This window comes from Patella vulgata, chromosome 8 (genome assembly GCF_932274485.2).
Source record: "Patella vulgata chromosome 8, xgPatVulg1.2, whole genome shotgun sequence".
In the NCBI taxonomy this organism is placed as follows: domain Eukaryota; kingdom Metazoa; phylum Mollusca; class Gastropoda; family Patellidae; genus Patella; species Patella vulgata.
The window spans coordinates 2,895,657-2,917,930 of record NC_065886.2 but is presented as its reverse complement, the minus strand read 5'-3'; the positions used below and the strand labels follow the sequence as shown (position 1 = coordinate 2,917,930).

The window sequence follows — 22,274 nt, the reverse complement described above, 5'->3', positions numbered from 1 at the left end:
TGAGCAGCAAATCGGATCCTTATCCAGTAAATATCATAGGATAGCAATGGCATCAGAGTTGATTATGGTCTAGATAAGTTAATTAATGTCTAATTAATAATTTAGATAAAATTTTTAGTTCTAAAGAAAGACCTACAATAGGCAGATTTAGCCCTTGTATAATGTATGTTTAATCCATACTAAAATGTAGTTGATTATTTCATATCTAATTAAGAAAACAAACTTAAAATAGCAACATTAGAGAATATTCTGACTTGGATTTAGTCACATTTAAAAATAGTCCCATTAACAGATTTTTGTGAAGATTATGTTTTGACAAATTCAGTCCGCCTAGGATTCCCACATGATGGCAAAGTTTTAATTCATTATATCTCTGTAAATATTGAATTGAACAGAACAATGTTTTGATTGATATTCCCTTTAGCGATCAAACTTTCCCCAGTACTGTAGTTAGCAAGGCATTGAATCCAGATTGTTCCAGTGAATAAAACGCTGGTTCAAGAATTCCGAGGCTCGTATTGGCTGACAAATTTAGGCGTGCAGTCCCCTTGTCAATTGCGCGGGACATAGGGCCTGGCACGGAACACCACCTAGTCGTTCAGATGTGATCAACTACCCTGGTCCCTGCGCACATGTAAAAGAATGCATGGCAGCTAGAATTAGAATAAAGAGTACGTCCCGATGCGTCCATTATACCGGGTAGTTCAGAGTGACGACAATAGACCGTAGGTGACCTATCTAATGTATGATTAACACATTCATTCACTGACGACTAGCACCAGGACGTCTTAATATCATATTAAAGATATATTGGAAACAAAATATTAGAATATAAATACAATAAAACATTTGATGTAAAATACATTAAAATTGATATAAAATACATTAAAATTGATATAAAAAGTTATTTACAGAAGTTGATATCACCATAAAAACTTATTAAAAAAATTCAAAATACTTGTAAGTTTAAAAATAACGTAAGATAAATGAAAGTAAACCAAAATTATTCTGGATTTGTGAGAAGTAGTATAAAGTATTCTTGTCTAAAAGATGGGTTCCCAGAAAAGTATTTATCGGGTGGTTATATCCAATAAAATTATGGTAATTTTGATATATATGGAAAGTAAAGATATCCAATCTCACTAGAAAAATACTGGATTCCCCGAAAAACGCTCATGGAGCGTATACAGGACAAAAATGTAAGGTTCCCCTAATCAACAGAGAGACGATTAAAAATTTCTGCACGCGTGATGTCAAAGGTCACACGCGAACATTGAGCGCTTTATGTACAAGTTGATAAACTTTACGAAGAGTTAGACGCACAACACTTTCTGAGATAAAAATGACGGAAAAAGACGCGGGTAGTGGATAATCCGAGAATTTAATTAGGATTCGGTATTTGTAATAAATAGTAAGCGATTAAAGACAACATCGTCTTATGTATACAATGAATTCTCCTCTGACTTCCTAGAGAGGTAAGTCACGTGACGTAAACGTGACCTGGTTTAATCGAATTTTTATAGCAGGACATTCCTTCGCAATTACAATGTTTGAGAAGGATTTGAAGCAAAATTATGACAAATTAATTAGTTTGAATATGTTTTTAGTCCATATGTACCATTAAATCACCCAGTTTGTACGCGGGAACCCATTTTTAAGTCGAAGCTCAAAACAGCTAAATATTTACAAATTGGATTTCAAAGGCCGACGTTTCTGGTTAGAACACAATCTCCCGAGTTTTGGACATTTAAGATCAACGATTTAAAGAGAAGCCACCGTGACTCGCTGAGTATGGCGAGGCCTCAATAACCAGGAGAATTCGGGTTTGATCACAGTGACGACCGAAAACGCTCCTGAAGATTTTCATAGCTATAGTTACTCCTCGTCACTTGTGCAGGGTGGATGGCAATTCGTTAGGAGGAGACGTATAGTCTCAGTGGTTTTATGCGCATGCGTGAGTTGAGCATCTATTCACTCTTGACTTGAATTGTGTCGACGACAGACGCTTTTGATTCGGCTGCATTCTGGTATGTTTTTTCTTTAAAGTTAAAAAGCTGTTGGAAGCTAGACCGAGAGAGCCTTTTTTATAGTTTAGATGGCTGTGGGAAGCCTTGTTTTGCTGGGCTTTGAGAGCCGGAGGCTATGAACTTGGCTAGCAGAGCCAAAAACTATGACTTTGATAGAATCACGTGCGTGATAGGCGCCATTTTTTCAGTTTTTCAAATAGAATGTTTTCTTCATATTTGTCCGGCAGAGGTTGTTGTTTTGTTGTTTTGTTTTTCGTGGACCATTTTTTAACGCTTTTTGTCCCGTCTGTTCCAAGTTCTATACGGATGTATGAAGTAACCTCTGATGGTTTCGTTGACTCTGCACGATCTTTGTGAGTAGGTCAGCTATACAGGGTTGAAGACCGTGGGCAATGGCGGACCCAGGTGGACGGCTCTAGGCTACTGCGCCCCCATAATAATCGATTATTCTGTTATTTCTCTGTTCCTTTAAAATGTGCAATTTCTGAAGTTTTATTGGTTTGTAAAGATGTCGCGGACGGAGTTACTTGTTATATTTTGGTCCACATATGCGCCAAGAATCCCTTTCGACACCGCGAGCCTCCTAACCGATTATCTTGCGTCCGCCTCTGGTCGTGTAATTTGTGATTTTAAAGGTCCATCGTGATGAGATTTTCTCGCTTGTGTTGATATTGTCTTCGTGATTTGTATTACCGGTTCTATTATTGAATTTTTGGCCATCAATGTTTAGAACGTTGTTCTGGTTTTCCTTTAGTTATCATGGTAGTCACAGTTTTGACGAAAAGACATTCCTTGAAGGGAATTAACCCTATTCCCTTGGTGAGGCGAATAAGAGAAGGAGCAACAGATGTAGGCGAGTTAGCCAGACTTCAGTTGGGTGAAAGAACAGAAAATGTCGGTTTTCAGGTTAGATCTCCTTTTGTATTGGTTTTTAGCCCCAAGACTTAGTTTTACTTAGAATATTTCTTCATGTGGCATTTTCCAGTCTTCACAAACTCCTTCCTTTAATTTTAGGAGATACAGACAGGCTTTAGGATGGTGACTGGCGAATAGATAGATGAGATTCTTGGAATGGCAGGAAAGGGGTTAGATGAGGCTTCAGCTAGACTGGCTCTGCATCACGCAATTATATACGCCAACGAGGTTGGTCAACCGAAAGGACAGATTTTGAGCGAACCTCAGGTGGGTTTTCTACTGTTATGGGATCTCGTGCCTGTTTGGTCTGTGCCTCCTTGTTATTTTTCTTTCCTTTTTGTTTTTGTTTTCTTCTTCCAGGCTGGTAATAGTGGTTATGGTAAACGGACCTTTAGGACCAAGATGAGCATGTCGAGTCCAAGAGGAGGTGTGATGAGATGGAAAAGTCGCAAGACTAAAGTAAGGTTCTTAGCCACCCAAAATGACCCCTCTGAATCTCTAATTCTACTGACCCTTGATGAGCTCGCAAGCCTTGCGAGATCTTACGGACATGAAGATCGGGATATTTTGGAGGAGCTTGCCAGGCAGGCATCCAGACATCAGGGGAAAATCAACTTGTCAACTTTGTGTCTTTCGGTTTTGGGAGGAGCTGCTGGCGATAAAGTTTCAAAAGCTTTGGCGAAGTGCATGAAGGAAAAGTCAACTGATCTAACTAAATCTACTGATGGTGAACGGAAAGAGGTCGAATCCAGGCCACAATCCCCTATGTCTAATTTATATCCACCTCCCTCCAAGTTTTTTTTCCTCCTTTTCAAGGATTCGGTTTTCCAGGTTATCAACCTAGACCGATGTTTTTTGGAAGGGCTAGTCGCCCTCAAAATCGCATGCAGTGTCATTTTTGCGACTCTGTAAACCATCTCATCAAAGACTGTCAATTAATGAAAAAGGCAAAAACTAAAATTTAGGTAGAACTGTGTATTCGCATCATTTCTTTGTTGTTTTTTTTGGTGTATTAAGGCAACCACACTCTTTACCCAGGGGACACTGATTCCCCAGTGGTTTTTCCACGCGGGTTAGGGGTGAGGGTTCCTCAGTATTTTCAGTCTGTATTTTTGTACGTCAATTTCTTCTTCAGGATGTCGGTTGTGATTTCGCCATACCCCCATGGGAGTATATTGGTTTTGACCCATCAAAAGTTGAGAAACGAAACCATCATAGGTGGATTACGGTTTCCGGGGACAAATCCGAGGAACTCTCTCCTTTAACCCGCAGTTTGATAAAAAAAAACACCAAGAGGCGGAGCAGCTTTTAGAGAACAACGTAGCTTTTGAGATGGACTCCCTTCCAATTTTGAATCCAGATTATTTTTTAGCTGGGAACTTGCACAATAATTTAAGCCACTGGAAGCCTTTGTTAGAAAAGGTTCCCCCTGAAACTGCGAGTGACGTAAGGTCTTGGCTGGCGGACGGAGTGAATATTTTTAATTTCTTTAGACATTTTAAGGGTAATTTTAAGGGCAGACCCTATGATTCTGATACCCCACCGAGTCGAATCTTTGAGAATTCTTCCGTTTGTAAAGACTTCGGCATTTTTATTCGTGATGAATTAAAGGAAAGGATTCGTAGCGGTTGTATCCGTGTCTGGGGTAGAGTGGGTTCATGTCCCCTACCCAAAATTATTATACCTTTGACGGTAGAAACTTCGAAGCCTCGTCTTTGCCACGACGAACGGTATATGAATCTGTGGATCAAGGATTCACCTTTCCATTTAGACACTCTGAGAGATGTGCATCGTTTAATCGACAGTGAGGCTTTTATGGTATCCTTTGATGAAAAATCGGGTTATGATCATGTCCGGTTGTCTGAGTCATCTCAGACGTATTTTGGGATACAATTCGGAGGGTGGATTATGTCGTACACTACTTTGCCTTTCGGCTGGAAAGCCTCCGCGTTTATATATCAATCTGTGGGTATGGTCGTTACCTCTTATCTTCGTAGCTTCGGGGTTAGAACGGCTCAATATATTGATGACCGGTTAGGCGCCTCGGGAGGGGGGTCTTTAGTCGGTAGCCAGGAATCACAGGCAAGGGTGGTAGCTTACTCAATGGTTGAGTTAATGACAAGGTTGGGTTATACATTCTCGGTTAGGAAGTGCGTTTTCACACCTGTTAAATGTATTAAATTCTTAGGATTCTTTGTGGATTCGGTGAAAGAAGCTTATATTTTGCCACCGGAAAAAAGAAATTCGTTTATTGAGCCCAGAGAGTTTATTTTGTCCGTCGAGGGTGTTGGAGTAAAAACGTTACAAAGAATCAGTGGGAAATGTATTTCCATGTCCTTGGCCATTCCCGGGTGTAAGTTATTTTGAAGGGAGATAAACTTGGGGATATCCTTTTGCCAAAAGAACAGTTCAATTGTAACTGTTGGAAGCGAATTGCGGGCTGAGCTGCAGCATTGGAGGTTTTTGGATAATTGGGAGGGACATTCCAAATGGCGCCCAGAGTCCCATCGTCAAGTGGTTATGTTAACGGATGCCTCAAGTTTCAGACATGGTGCTATTTTTAGAAATGATTTATTGGGTTGCAATATTTTTGAATTAGGCGACTATTTTCAGGCGGATGATGCACGACCCATACACTTGAAGGAGGCTGCGTCGGTCCTGGTTCCTTTCGTTCCTTGACTTCTGAACTCAGGGATAACCGTGTGGATGTTTACACGGATAATATGTCGGTAGTTCATGCTTGGGACAATCAAGGTGTTCGGGATAGGGCTTTGAATGAGATAACGAAAGAAATCTTTCGAATGGTCATGGGGCTGAATATTGATTTGAGAATGAATTATATACCGTCAAAAGAGAATCAGGCCGATTCTCTTTCCCGGAAATTAGACTATTCGGATACGAAATTATCTGGGAATGCATGGGCTCTTGTCGAATCAGCGTTTGGCCCGCATTCTGTTGATCTCATGGCGTTGGATTCTAATTCTATGACGAGGAGACACTTTACGCCTCACCCCACTCCCGAAAGTTCTGGGGTCAATGTATTTGCTCAGCGAATTCGCGAAGAAATCAACCCGTATGTTTTCCCTCCCTTCTCCCTTATTTTTCCGGTTTTGTGTCTTTGGGTCCCAATCTTCTACCCAGTTCCCGTTTGGGCCCCATTATTACATACTCATGCGTTTTCGAGTTTACTTTTGGGCTCCGTTGGAGAGTGAGGTACCGTCGAAGAAGGGATTCCGTAGGGATGCCCGTGGACTAATGTGGCCACTGTCTGCTTACAGACTGTGTTTTAAATAGCTTGTTTTATTTTGTTATTAAGCGTTGTGAGGATAAGCTTATTTGTCCTGTCTATGCGATTGAATTGTATTTGAGTAGCTGTAGGCTTATGGGTGTCAATTTATCGAATGGTTATCTGTTTCGGATAGTGTCAGATTCTGGTACCGTCCTTGATAATCCTGTTACGTATTCTGTCGTTTATGAGCGGCTTCGTTTGTATTTGTCCACTTTGGGTATCTATCAAAGTGAAACCCCACATAGTTTCAGAAGTGGGTGCGCCTTGACTCTGGCTCTATCGGATCCAGACGATGACTCGAGGGAAATTATGGACCATTGTGGTTGGTTTACTGAAGGAAGTGCAGGAATAGTATGAGAGTGGCACATAGGCTAGCCGAGAGTGTACCCGATGCCCACACTATAGAAAACACTTTTAATCGTGATACCGATTATTTTAATTTTAAGCGTGCCTTTGACAACTTTGATTGATGTTAGTCCCGCCGGCCATGACCTCAGCAGTTTTTTCCGAAGCTAATGTGTAATTAAATTTAATAAAAGCCTTATATACATTACTGTTTTAGTTTTTCTTCGTATACCGGCGATCAGTCCAGATAATCGGCTTAATGAGTGTTGGGAATGATGAGTATTGGGGATGATAAGTATTGGGAAGTGTTGGTTGTAAATGATATTTTTGATATTGACTGTGAAGATCATGTCCACTGTTTTGCCCCAAAACTCATAACGCGAAAACTGCATGCTTGGGGATAAATCCCTGAGGATAGTGACAAAACCGAGATCAACCCGCTTACTCTTTGGTGTGCACGTGCGTGAACCCTGGAGTTGAACTGCGATAAATTGAGTGGACACGCTGGTGTCTGGGCAAATTTCCCATCACACCACACTGCATGCAATGTGTGACTGTCTCGATAACCTCGATTGGCGCAGAAAAGTCAGATGTCAATATGGTCTCCAGTGTTACGTGATAAAATTAAAGCTAAATGTCAAGAGTATAATGCAATTTAAAATATTTACATATCTTACATAAATTGGCATGTAATGCCCATTAAAACTTCTATGAACAAACAAAAATCTAAGACGCTTTTAGCAAATATTAGATTCAGCTGTAAACTTTCTATTTGACTATTTCCCCCCGAACCGACTTTAATGTTTTTAAAAGTTGGGCTGAACAATTCGAAATTAACATAAATAAATTAAACTGAGTTGATCAGATTTGGTAATGGTCTCATATTAACGTTCTATCTCGGGTTTATTCAGTAGGATTCTGTTTATTATCTGCAATAGATTATAAGATATATTATAGAGGTCAACTTTCTAATTATAGGATATATAGAGGTCAACTATCTTTACTTTTAGGCAATAGATAATAGGATATATAGAGGTCAATTATTTACATCTCCGGACCACATTTTGGTACTCTTATCTTGGATTTATCCAGTAGGACACGATTGTTTATCATAATGTTTTAATGCAGCGACTGTATCACATGATAGAGACTCAACTTGCTTCAACTCTATCAGAGCTTCTTCATCCAGATATTTTACTTTTATCATGGTGTTAAGTCTTGGCGTTTATTCGTTTAATATTAGTTAATTTGAATAAATTAATCAGTACGTTATATAAATAAAAGATTAATTCTCACCTTAAAATATACGAGTGTCTATTTCAGCAGGTATATACAGATCATTCTCAAGTATTTCTAAAACAAAAACAATACATAAATATTATGTAATATCGAAAGAATGTGACCAAAACAACCATACGTAAATATGTAATATCCAGAGAATACTACAAAACAACCATACGTAAATATGTAATATCCAGAGAATACTACAAAACAACCATACGTAAATATGTAATATCCAGAGAATACTACAAAACAACCATACGTAAATATGTAATATCCAGAGAATACTACAAAACAACCATACGTAAATATGTAATATCCAGAGAATACTACAAAACAACCATACGTAAATATGTAATATCCAGAGAATACTACAAAACAACCATACGTAAATATGTAATATCCAGAGAATACTACAAAACAACCATACGTAAATATGTAATATCCAGAGAATACTACAAAAAGAGACCAAAAATAAGATTGTTCTCAGGTATTTCCAAAAACAACAACAAAACTGAAAATTTATTTATGCGAACTTAAGTTTAACAATGTCAGCCAGGACAATCGGAATAACCCAAATTATTGCTAAGTGATTAAACCCAATGTTACTCTTTTAAAATACGGTAGAGTTATGGAATGGGACATTAAAAGCAAATTGCAGGAGAATCACACGCAAACAAACAGCAACCAATCAGACACTCGAGGGATTTCGATAAATCTCATCAAGAGAGTTACAGTTCTTACCCATTGCTGGTTTTGTTTCTATTCCATCGGTTTTTGTGTCATCATCAGCACTGATGTAAAGATCATTCTCCAGTATTTCTGTTAAAATAAAATAAAAAAGGTCCACTAAAGGTTGGTGGACGCCCTACAATTCCTAGGTATCGTTGGGCGTTCCAAAAATCAACATGCCTTACGTCGTCTGTGTTTTTGGTCGTTACGTTTAGTTAAATGTTATGTAACATATATCCTGGGCTTAATTTACAAAGCAGAAGCCTAAATGGTGGAGGAGGAATTGACGGAGTCTGAAATATCTCACGGTGGACGTGGGATAAAATTGTCAAAAAAATGTTGGTGGTAGTATGATGGCGAGATGTTGGAATATGATGGGGAAAGGTCGGATTCTAAGACTATTAGAAAGAGCAGGGGACTGCACCGCGCATAATTTACACAAAACAAATCTACGGATAAGATACAATACGCCGAAATCACAAACAAACGTACATATAAAATTAAATGAATGAATTCTTGACTGGCCGTAAGCGTCGACTGCGCTTGTACAGTCCCGGGCCTGTAGTGATACAGACTTCACTCAAATTTGAAAACAACAAGAAATATACCCCAGAGAAACCATTGTGTAATGTCAGTATGAGTCATGATTTGCTATATGTTACATGAAATATGAATGTAAGCATATTGAAGTAAAAATTACCTATATAAGTAACCATATCGGTAAAATGTATGAAAAACAAGGGAGTCTAAAACTAAATGGTCTATGTTCAGTGAGAAACATGGGGAGGTGTGGGAGAAAATTACCGGAATCCGAGTTTATGAGGACCTAGGTAGGTACGTGACAAGGGTACCGTCGCCTGTCTAACCTCTATGGGTTCTCTGGGTTGCTTCCACTGCTAAATAATCTGACCTAACTTAATTAATAGGCCCTATGTTAGTCCCGAACCGACCGTGGTTGGGTGGACGTTGAACACAATTTCTTAAATTATCTGACGAGAATCCATGATTGTTTTTCTTTAATCTTCTAAATTACATTTGTTCAATTTAAATAATTGGATATTGATCATACGGAATTAAAATCATAAAAAATACAAAGTTAAACAAATTTACCCATTTCATCATCCTGTAGTCCTGTTCCACGTGGATTCGTTTCATCTTCAGCGCTGATATATAGGTCGTTCTCCATTATTTCTAGTCAATAAACAGATAAACATGTAATTAATAGTCTTAAAACTGTATTTGATACAGTATATAACACTATAACAATAAACAGATAAACATGAAACTAATAGTCTTAAAACTGCATATGATACAGTATATAACACTATAACAATATCAAATCATACCAAAACTGCATTTGATACAGTATATAACCAAATCATACACAATATTGATATCCGGCAATCAATGCACAATGAAATGTCGACCGTACTTAAATTGATGGGTTTTTTCGAAGAGCTTCTCCCCGAAGGACAATGACAAGAGAGATAAGACGAGCAACGCTGGGTGGCCATTTCCAGGTCCAAATATATTCTGAATGTGTATTTATAACAGTACATGACCCTAGTTCTATATAATCCCCCTGAGAAGCTATGTCTGATTTGTATTGCAGATTTCAAAATGAAAACGAACTCGGTTAACAGTCCAGCTGCAGCAGAATGGGCAGTGTTATCAGGTGGTATTTACAGTATAAAAATCGGAAACGTAGGATGTTAAACCCGATTTAATTTAAATTTTGTTACCCATTTGATTACCCAAGCCGAAACTTCAATATGTTCAGGGTAATATTTGCTAAATGATACAATGATTGTAAAGGTTCCAATCGGTCGGGTATTAGGACGATGGCAAGGTTCTTAAGGGTAAGAACATATTTTCACAACTGATTAGAATGCGATTTACAGTATAGAAATCTCTTATGTTACCCATTTGATTATTGTCTCTGTGATCAACTTTATTTGGTGTAGGATCATCATCAGCACTAATATACAGATCATTCTCTAGTATTTCTGATAAATAACAAAATATATTTTCCATTATTTCTCATAAATTATTCTGTTTATAATCTTATATGAATAGGTGCTGGTGGTGGGGCGAATGGTTAGTCCGTGCGTGCTGTATCATACGTGCTGTCATTGAGTCAACTGGCGTGGTTTCAATTCTCCGGTTGTACGTTTCTCTCTCTCTCTTTCTCTCTCTCTTTCTCTCTCTCTCTCTCTCGCACTTTAACACTATATTTTGTGTGGCCAATGATTCCTAATACGAATCGAATTTGATCAATGAAATGATTTCAATTCGAATTTTCTTCCAGGTGTGGAAGTCAGGAATTACACCGATGTAAAATATGCCACCTGTAAGCGAGAATCTGGATAAATCTGATGCGTATTCAATACGTGTCTTCATGATTGATATATGGGGAGTGCGCTGGACAATTTGCATACTAACAGATGGCGGTGGACAATCCCTTGTAAGAATATCTTCATCAGAGAACTGTCACATTATAGGCTCTTTGTGGATATGCAATTATAATATACAATATATATAACGCCGAATCCAACGGCTAAAGTTTTTCTAAGATCATAAGTCGATTATCTCCCTTAGGATATAACGTATAAAAGTGTTGTTTTACCCATAGTCTGATTGTCTCTAATCTGTTGCTGATTTTTCACCAAGTTATCATTACCATATAAAATCTGGTCATTTGTTGCTGTAACAAATAAGTCAACAATTATATTAAAATTCTCCAAATTAAAGAAATATAAACCAATAAACTATAGACTAGATGGATGATGTGACATTTTCCCAACATTGATCGATTATTTTACCCCAAATGCCTCGAATTATTAACAAAAAGAAGTATTGACTAAAAACGATAAAAAGGCCCCTCCCTGTGTTTCATGATATAAGTAAACTGATATAATAAACTTACGCTGTTCTGGACTTGTGTCATACGTAGGATTCCTGTACCGGAAGCTGTTTGGATGATTTTATCCACAATAAAAGATATAGCAATGTATTTGATTACGTTTCATCAAAATCAGATAACGATTGTGTTCCACAATCTTGGTATCACAAACATTTACATTATTTGTTTCGGGCAGTTTCAGCACGAATGTCACGAATATTCAAACTTCACCCTCATGGCGATGGAGTTTGCATTTTGTGAAATCGAACTGACACTGCCGGTCCCGTGACACAAACAGTGTTAAAGTATGTAATATAAAGGTTGTGGACCCTCTAGAGGTCACAATTTTGATACGACTTTAACGAAACGAAAGATATATATGTTTATATCTAACAAGTCTCAATTGTCCGAAAATCGCGTTTTGAGTTTGTATAGTTCCTCTGGAGGTCAGAATTTTTATATATCACGGTTAAATCCATTGTCAAGTAAATGTTATATTTATACTAACAATTGTGAAGTTGACATAAAATTACATATAAGATACCTAGGATAGGACAGGCTTATCTTTGCTCCGTGAGGTGAACGACAGGGTTCTCTACAACCAGACTCGAAATTTCTTTTGAAAAAACTGACTATAATTTAAATGGTATTTTCTAGAGTATATCCTGGTGTTTTTAGCTTATGCATATATCTTAATAATTCATCAAAAACGACATAAATTCATAACTACGCAAGAACATTGACTAGTTTAGGGACCCCCGAAACTACCATACTCCTTTTGAGTGTCCATCTCTGAAATAGGAGGCAAAAGATATGATGTTAAAACGATAATTCATATATTATTTTACAGTTATATATATTAAAAAAATGTCTCCTTTTTAGCCAATGGACAATTTATTGTTAGTTCATGTAGAAAGATATGGTGCTTATAAACGTGTTGCAAATTTCCATATTACATGGTAGACTTCAACGTATCATATACACAATAGGTATTTATTTTACAAGTATAAAACATGTTTCCGTTTTATCGAATGAACAATTTATTGTTAGTTCGCGTGGAAAGATATGATGTTAAACATGTTACAACTGGTATATTAGTCGAGTATTTTACATTTTACAGAAAGTTTACGTTTAATCGAAATTTCAGTAAACAATTTATTTTAAAGTTGAAGGGAGTGTCCTACAGGTGGTAGACCATATTAAATGCTGCTTGAATGTGTATTTTCATAAACTTTGTATGCATATAGATTATTATACTGAAGGTTCGTCTGGATAGAAAATAAGATTTTGTGTGAAACAGGTGTCCTAGAAAAAATGGGTTCACTAACATCAAATATCTGGTTCTACAAATTGTATTTGTCCCTTCTAAGCTAATACCTGTGCGGAACAAACCTTTCCGTTTCATCGAAAATTCCAATAAATAATTCAATTTTAAATTCAGTGGCTACGAAAACCCTATACATGATATATCACAAGCCCTACCTTGCATGATACTATAATAATAATAATAATAATAATAATAACTTTATTTAATGAGGCAACGTATTTAGTTTGCAAAAAAACTAATCTTCCATAGGTCCCTCCTAAGCTACAAAGACATAATACATGTAATATCAGGATAAATTTAAAATCATTAGAAATGCAATAGCATTTTAAAGTGGGAAGTTTGATAAGTCACTCCCAAACTTCAAAACATATACATTATACAAGTAGAAAATAGGAGGAACACTATAATTACACACAAAATAAAATAGAATGCAGTTGCAAGTTAAAAATAATAAGTATGTCATCAGTTGAATATTATGGTTCCTTCAGTGTGCAAAATAAATGACTTTTCAGTTTAATCTTAAAATTTTCAACATTTTTACACATCTTTATATCAAAAGGCAGATTGTTCCATAAAAGACATGCAGAATAATGAAAAGTACGTTTCATGGATTCTGTTTTGCAATTTTGAAGAAAAAGAAATTTACTGGTCTGTGAACGGAGCAAGATATCCGTTTTGGAAACAAGAGATTTTTCAATAAAATAGAAATTTAGATAAAGTGGAGTATTTAATGTAATAATTTTCAATGCCAAGACAATTTTATTGTAAAGAATCCTCTGTGTAAGGGTAAGCCAACCGAGTTTAGTAAATAAAGAGGTGGACGGAGTTTCAATCGGTGCATCAACAATAGTTCTTGCTGCCCTCTTTTGTAATTTTAAAAGAATGTCTAATCTACTTTTGGTAGCATTTTCCCCAAATAATGGAGCAATAATCAAATATTGGTAGTATGTAACTGTTATAAAATAAAATTCCTGTCTCGTAAGGTAAATGATCTTTTATCTTATTTAGGAGAAATATTTTTGATGCAAGTTTTTTTAGACATATCTGCTATCCGTGCTTCCCAATTAAGGTCTTGGTCAATTTGAATTCCAAGTAATTTTGCGGTAGTAACCGTCTCAATTTTCTCACTATGGAGTGATAAAGTTAGGTTTTTCTGATTTCTTTTGTGTTTTGATGAAATCAGCATTGATTTTGTTTTCGAAGGATTAATTACCATCCCATTGTTTTCACACCATTTAGCAACCAAATAGAGATAATTTTGGAGATTATTGGCGATGGATTAAATATCTTTGTGTGAACAATGCAGGGTACTGTCATCAGCAAACAAATCTATCTGACTTGATTCAATATTGAGTGGGAAATCATTTATAAAAATAAGGAATAGGAGAGGACCCACGATCGACCCTTGTGGAACCCCGCATTTGACTGTAGTAATTAAGGAGGTAATTGATCCTAAACATACCTTTTGCTTCCGTGAGTCAAGATATGATTCAATCAAAATTTGTGAATTATTATCAAATCGATAAAGATGTAGTTTTTCAATAATAAGCTTATGATCAATGAGATCAAATGCTTTGCTAAAATCAAGATACACTATACCACTCATCGCACCATTATCGATAGCATCAAGCCAATTATCTGTCATTCGGATCGGTGCAGTAGCACATGAATGATTTGATCTAAATCCAGATTGGTAAGCATAAAGGACATTGAAGGTTTCCAAATCAGTTTGAATTTGAGTGCTCAAGTGCCTTTCGAATATCTTTGAAATTGTGGGGAGAATTGAGATTGGCCTATAATTGTTCGGATCATCTTTAGCTCCCTTGCGGTCATTTTGGACATCGGACAGAACCCCAACCGAAAATGACGTCACAGAAGTGACATAATCTCAAAATTGTCTTGAGGGACAAATTTTGACACAGAAACAACCCGTCCCCAAATATCGTTTCGATTGTGACACACTAGCTAAAAGTTCACTAAGTTTGTGCCCTGCCTCGCCGACGTTCAACATTTTAAATTTGACAGTCTACTTACGACTTTTGTTGAGTTTGCGGCCACCGCAGCTGTATAGGGAGGACCACTGGGCGTATTTATTTATGCTAATTGAATAACTTAAGAAGACCACACACATAATTTGGCTAAAATTACTATGAACAGGATTTGGTAGTAAACTTATAAAATAAATCATGAAAACCTGGGAAAATAAAAATACCAAAAGGTTGCTTTTTCCAGAATAATCTATTGATTTGGAAAATATATGATTCATTCAACAACAAGTATTATATAGCACCAGAAGAAGCATTTTCTTGTGAACATTGTGAGCCACATTCCATATCCATAGGTCGATCTTTTCAGGAGTTATGAAGGTTTCCCCGATGCGCTCAATTTCAATGAAATAACGGCGGCCATCTTTAAAGATGGCCGCCAAAATGCAATTTAGCAAAGTAACCCGGAAGTCCATCAACCAAATTTCAACACTTCAGCCACCAGGCTAACTGAAAATCATGGTTGAATTTATTCATCAAATTGGTAATGATGTTCCAAAATCCCAGGTCTGTCACATGGACTACACTAAATAAACGATCATGTTGTACTTAATAAGCAATGACCATTAATCATGTATAAATAATAGACTGAAAACTGGTTCCATGTGTCGTCCATAACATCCAGACACTTTTGAGTAAAAGATAGGTTACGTGCCCTTGTTTTGAAATTAGTCTCGCTTAACCAGTCTATCGACCATTCTAGGGCTGATTGACAGGTCGGGATAATCAAGACTACTTTTTTACGAAACATAACAGAAAGCTAGAACAAGAAATTGAATTTAGAAATGAGCACGTTAGCTAGCTCAACAATTGTTTTAAGAAGCTTGTAAAAGTAAAATGAAACTACTGATAGTATCATGTTCCTGTCTAACCCGAGTGTTTCAGAGATATTATTTGTACTAAACCAAAAGATGCCGCTCTTAACGGTACAGTTAATGATAAAGCGATTTAAAAAATGAAACGAACGTAATTTCTAAATCTGCTGTAATAACCAAGAAGCTTAATTTTACTGATATTCAAAATCGTCAACAATAATTTTTTTACGGCTGTAATAGTTGATAGATTTGTAGAGAATTGCACGTGCCATGGCTATTTATAGTATCATACTGTCAGAAAGTTGGTAGTCTCGAACTATCAGCGGTTGACTGTATTTCTGTAGGTGCGTGGATCACCCTAGTTATAATAGATCAAAATAGATGACGAAATGAATATATTGAAATTCCCAGTCAAATAACTACTAAACAGAAAAAAAACGAAAAAAACAAACACAAACGTCACTACGATTTCAAAATCAGAGAGGCGCTTTAATCAAATCATTCTAGAAAACGCGACTTAATAAATGGATCAAAGCAATTTTTTGTGAACAGTATGTTGGCACATTAGAGTTTAATTCATCACAATTCCAAGACATTTCAAGAAGGTATAGAGTCTGTACACAGTCTATACCTCAGTACATGGAGTGGACCAGACGATTATTGAATGCCATTGGCACCTGGAACCACACTCTCAGAAAAGCCTGGCACAATCCATCGGCTGTGTTTGGTCTCGGTACGACGTTGTTTAGTCTCCTCTTAATTTCATCCCAAAGATGTTCAATCGGCTTTCAGTCCGGACTAAGGACTGAACAGTGCATAACGTTGACACCGTTCTGCTGTAGACAGTCCCGAGTAACTCTGGCGGTGTGGTCACGGGCGTTATCATGCTGGAATACGTTCTTTTGATGACGTGCGAAATGTGGTTTGACGTGGGGTCTGAGAGCTTGATCAATGTAGCGCACTGCTGTGATGCCGCCTCCTCTCCCAGTACCATGATTTTGGAACGCCACAAGGCCCTCTCTCTGGTTCAGGCCGGTTACACCACAAACCATTATGCTTGGACCTCCCCAAAGAGTCTCGTTCCATGACACATTGTTCAGAATAACCTGGCCACGTCATCTGCAGTTGATACGCAATACCGGCTATCATTTGTGAACAGAACAGTTCTCCATTGCCTATGTCGCCAGTTCTGGCGTTGTTGGGCAAACTGTAGACGTTCACATGGATTATTGTAGTTTTAACTAGTGTGAAGTCGCTTGGAACCCCGTGGATTATTTTGGTTTCAGAGTCCTGTTTTATTATTGATCCTCTAAAAGGTCGAAATTGGGTTAAGTTTAGCCAGTCTGGTTCGTAACAGAGCCGTTCGGAGTAAGCCCCAAAATGTAGGGGGGGGGACATGGGCTTCGGGGGCGCAATAGAGTTTGCACCTAAGGAGAGGAACTATGCAAATGACAGAACTTTTCAATTTTGAGGCTGACTTGGCGAATAATGATATTTTGATATGACCATTATAAAAATTTGAAGGAGGGAATACGACTTTAGCGTACCTATAATAATTTATGAGAAAAACGAAAAGTTCGCAATCGGGTTAGAGTGCGACATATTTGAATTTTGAAGATTATCACATCTGGTGCGGGCTTGAATCAATCTTATCCCCAGCGTGAATTTGGCCTGGAAAATTTCTTACAATCTCCAGTTGGCTTTATAAGGCGCCCCATCAATCATTTCATTATGGGCGCCCCTCCGGGATAAGGCACCCCACATATCACGCTGTTTTGGGCACCCCGTCAATCACCTTGAGGTTTTGCGTCCATGACGAGATTGGCAGAGCGCTCAACCAATGTCACATGGTTTTATGGGCACGCTGGGCGTGGGCTTCGTATTGTTTCCAATACAATCTGATTAAAATACAGATTTATATTTCGTTTCGGTTTTTTATACTTTCGTAGGTCGCGTCATAGGTCATAAGAGCGGTTTTTGACCCTATGACGTCAGACATTTGATTAACCAATCAACATTGATGTTTTTAATGGATTACCCACAGTTCCTTGCAAAACACGCCTAAAGCTCGCCGTAACAGACCGTTTCATTGGCTAATCACTAACACCATCCAGAACATGTCAATGATAACAACTCTTCCAGATACTAGTATAGTAAAGACAAGTAAAACGAAATTTTGAACTATAAAAAACGAAATCAGATTGTTCCCATTGGTGCACAATTTGTTTCCCTTAGGGGGGCTGCAGCTGCCCCTATTGCCCCACCTCCCGTTAGCTACGGGCCTGTTCAACCTGATTGACATCAACTGGAGTAATCCCTAGGGACTAGCTAAATATTCTGACTGCTGGATAATCCGTGGACAGCTCTGGTTCAAGATTAAACCCGATTGTGACCAAAATAATTTTATTAACAGTAAATTACTACATAATTTTAAACTAAATATACACAGTCGGGTAAAGGAATACAAAATATTTCATAATCTTACCGACCCTCTCACACTAGTACTAGCGTATACCAGCGTTCGCAAACTACCATCACACACAGGGGTATCCCACTACTAAAAATGTCTGTCAGAGTGCTTTTGTAATACCTGAAGATGTATAATACACTGCTGCACGGTTTTCATGTGGTACACATTTCAGCCAATCTAGTCCAGGAATTCACGCCGATAATCACAACCCTCACAGCAACACCCACCACCAGATACCAGGCAGGTATAATTAACATTAGAATAATTAGACCTATGCTAATTACAATGATATCCGGAGTCACGGTGGCTTAATGAGTAAAACGGTGGCTCGCTAGCCTGGACAGCGCGGGTTTGCTCCCGGTGTTTGACGAGAAAGTTCTTAGTAGGGTTTTTCCGGCGGGGTTTCCTCTTTAGGATAGTACGAAAAAACCGAGGTCCCGTGTACGCACATTGGCATGCACGTAAAATATCTCTTGGCAGTTGGAATTCGATATAAGAGTAGGCCTAGGCCGTAGGGCCGCAGTCCGGGCCAAGTTTCGCTCATAGCACCCTGCAATGTATATGCCCATCTTCATTAGCCCAGTCGAAGCAGAACAGTAGGACGTTAAACCTCTTCTTATCTCCGTCATCCACTCCTTTGGTCTGTCATCTGTATTGTTTTTAGCACAATACAGGCCTTAGTTATTCTCCTTTGTAACAAAAGCTTGTTAATATCATAGAAGGATAATGAATCCTTGGATTATCATCCACCGCTGTTTACTCTCACTGTTCTCACATCTCTAACCAATAATTGATCAAGAAATATCAAGTTGAGCAGGCAACAATCCAACGGGTTGCTAGTGAATGCTACTCCGTACATTTTTATACACCCAAATTTCCACGTGGACGTATATTGTCGTCGCCCCTCAGGCTGTCCGGACGGACGTCCAGACCGACGGACGGACAGGGGCAACGACAATATACGTCTACCATTTGTTTGTGGGCAGTCAACAGGTCAAAATTTTGACGAAACGTGAAATATATACTCAGCCAAATTAAAAACTTGACACTCGGGATATTTGGGACTAGATTTTTAATATTTGGTTTAAGGCAACTATTTTAGTGTTATGTTGTGCACAGACGACCTTGACATCAACAGAAAGCAAGAATACGTCTCGCCGAAAGTCCTTGACATTGATAACGTTCGTGATGTCACAGTACCCCCCAAAATGAAATTCACAGACTTGGAGAGCAATCGGAATAAAGTGTTTAGTAACGGTTGTGGCCTCCTCTAGCGTCTCGTACTGCCACACAACGTCTTCTCATGGATCTCAGAACATTAGTAAACACTACCCGAGGAAGACGTCGCCACTGCTCAGCAAGAGCATGTTGAAGGTCCTGCAACGTCAGTGGTGGATTCACTTGCTGAAGAACACGTCGACCCAGTTCGTCCCAGATGTGTTCAATAGGATTAAGGTCGGTGCTAAGCCACGGCCAATCCAGGACTTGCTGTATGGGGTCGAGCATTGTCTTGATGAAACGTTAGTCCAGGCCCATGTCTCTGCATGAACGGAAGAAGAACAGGTTGCAAATTCTGATCCCTGTACCGGACAGCATTTAAGTTCCCTTGGACAACAACAAGAGGAGAACGTCCATGTGCACAAAAAGAACCCCAAACCATGACGCTGCCGCCACCAAATCGGTCAACTTCTCTGACGCATACTTGAGCGTAACGTTCACCTCGTCTGCGGTACAATCGGGCCCTGCCATCGGCAAATCTCAAAGTGAATCGAGATTCGTCACTAACGACAACCGAATTCCACTGTCTTTGAGTAAATCTTATGTGTCTTGTGGCCCACACAAGTCGGTTACGGCGATGAAGAGGTGTCAATATTGGTCCATTATAGGGCCTCCGAGCTCGAAGACCAGCAGCCTGCAAGCGATTTCGAACAGTTTGTGCAGTTACCCTTCCACCAAACATCTCTCTACTTGTGGAGGTTGCAGTGACAAATCTGTTTCTAAGATGACGTAATCGTATTGCTTGATCTTCCTGGTGTGACGTCACACGTGGCGCTCCCACCCTTGGGCGGTCGGCAATAGTTCCAGTTTGAAGCAATCTCATTCTAAGATTAATTATTGTCTGGCGTGAACAATTAAAGGCTCTTGCAACAGTGACAACAGACTGACCAGCATAGAGCCTACCTATAGTACGTAGACGTTCTACATTTGAAAGGCGCGGCATTTTCTAACAAAGATGAAAATAACAATTTTAATTTGTTTTTCCAGTTCAAGTTACGTGTGCGCGTCAGTTTAAGCAAACTTACATCGATTGACCTCACGAGTTTCTGTTTGCACGTGTTTTTCAGGTTTTTCATCTTTATATGCTCAAAAGGCACGTGATCCACGTGACTTTACAGTTTTATGAAATTAAAGGCTTCTTACTACTTACTATCGTTAGAAACACTTTAAAATTTATTTGACTTACCAGAAAAAAAAAATTGTTGAAATACATCAGTGTCAAGTTTTTAATTTGGCTGAGTATAGGTTTATCTCCCAAAGATCTCGGTTCCTTCCGATATTGGCATGTATCGGACGGTAACTTCATGTATAATGACCCCTGATTGTACGAAAAATATCATTTTAAGCTTGTGGAGTCTCTAAAACTTACATTTTTTTTATCCGAGTATGATGGCCCCTGATTGTACGAAAATTCGGGTTTTTACTTTGTGGTCCCGTAGTCGTCTAAATTTATCGATCTCTTTCGATATTAACACATATCGCACCGGAACTTCATGGATTATGGCACCCGATGATACAGCTTCTGAACCCTCTACATGATTGTGGTCCCTATAGAGGTCACAACCTTCATCCAATTAAAAAAACAAAACAAAAAAAACGTTCAAATATATCACCATTACACCCTATTGACATTTTCGTGAAAATCTGCCTGACATTGCCGGACAAATTGGCCGCTCCTTGTACTCAAATAATGTAAAAGTATGTAATACCAAGGTTGTGGCCCCTCCACCAGGGTCTATATGTCAAAATATATATGTATCTTAGATGGTTACACTTGTTAATTGTATCAATTGTATTGTAATATTTTGAAAACAGTAATACATAATCAATATCAAAGTGTTATTTTGTTTCTTGTTTGTAGGGTGGGGGGACTTTCTTGGCCGATACTGTGTTACACTATTAGTTCGTCAGGTTCTTGGGGGGTTGGATGGCTGAATGGTTAGCGTGCGCGCGCTGTATCATAACGTCTGTCATTGAATCGACTGGCGTGGTTTCGAATCCTCGGTTGTACGTGACAAGGAGTAGGGTCGCCTGTCCAACCTCGTGGGTTTTCTCCGGGTCCTCCCACTGCTAAAGTCCCCTACGGGCAAGCGAATTATTGAAATAAAATTAAAAACCATATGTTAGTCCCGAAATGACCTAGTTTGTGTCGAGTGGACGTTAAACCCCATTTCTCTCTCTCTCTCTCTCGTCAGGTTCTAGATGACAACACCGGTTTAACTTCATGTAATACTTTTATTCTTGTAGTCGCATAAAGTACTTACAGATATCTAGTATGAAGTTGACAGGCTATACATTTGGCCTAGGCTTAACCTTAAAAGCATGCTCAAAGTAATGAAGTGAAATGAAATGGGGTTTAACGTCCTACTGTTCTGCTCCGACTGGGCGAATTAAGACAGGCATACGCCATACAGTGTGCAATGAGGGAAATTTTGCCCGGCACTATGGCCTACTCTTTATCGAATTCTAACTGCCAAGGGATCTTTTACGTGCATGCCATAGTATACACGGGACCTCGGTTTTTCGTCCCATCTGAACGACTAGACAGCTGAATTGTCTCGGCCAATGCAGGGATCGACGAACACGCGCCCTCCGTGCTGACGAACCAGCGTCTTACCCACTTAGCCACCTTAGCTACCATGTTCAAAGTATAGCCCCAGTTGACGGTACAAACAAAAGTCTATAGAAAGTAAAAAAAAAAAACACTTGAAAAGTTATATATACAAAAAGTATACGCGTTTGTTTGTTTGTTGTTGTTTTTCACGGTCATTATTTTCACATCTTAATGTCACACACGCGAGGTATATAAACCACATATAATAAAAGTTCTTCTAACGATCATGATACC

General features: G+C 38.5%; 1 long non-coding RNA gene and 1 pseudogene across 1 annotated transcript; one reads left to right on the top strand and one right to left on the bottom strand.

Moving 5' to 3' along the window:
• Nucleotides 1–1,992: 1,992 nt before the first annotated feature.
• Nucleotides 1,993–3,911, top strand: LOC130014022 (uncharacterized; annotated as a pseudogene).
• A 3,438-nt stretch (nucleotides 3,912–7,349) lies between these two features.
• Nucleotides 7,350–11,710, bottom strand: LOC130014083 (uncharacterized). The gene is made up of 7 exons (XR_008789053.1): nucleotides 11,516–11,710; nucleotides 11,216–11,293; nucleotides 10,512–10,595; nucleotides 9,700–9,780; nucleotides 8,602–8,679; nucleotides 7,873–7,929; nucleotides 7,350–7,505 (listed from the first exon to the last, which is right to left on the bottom strand). It is a non-coding gene; the product is annotated as an uncharacterized LOC130014083 (long non-coding RNA).
• Nucleotides 11,711–22,274: the final 10,564 nt, after the last annotated feature.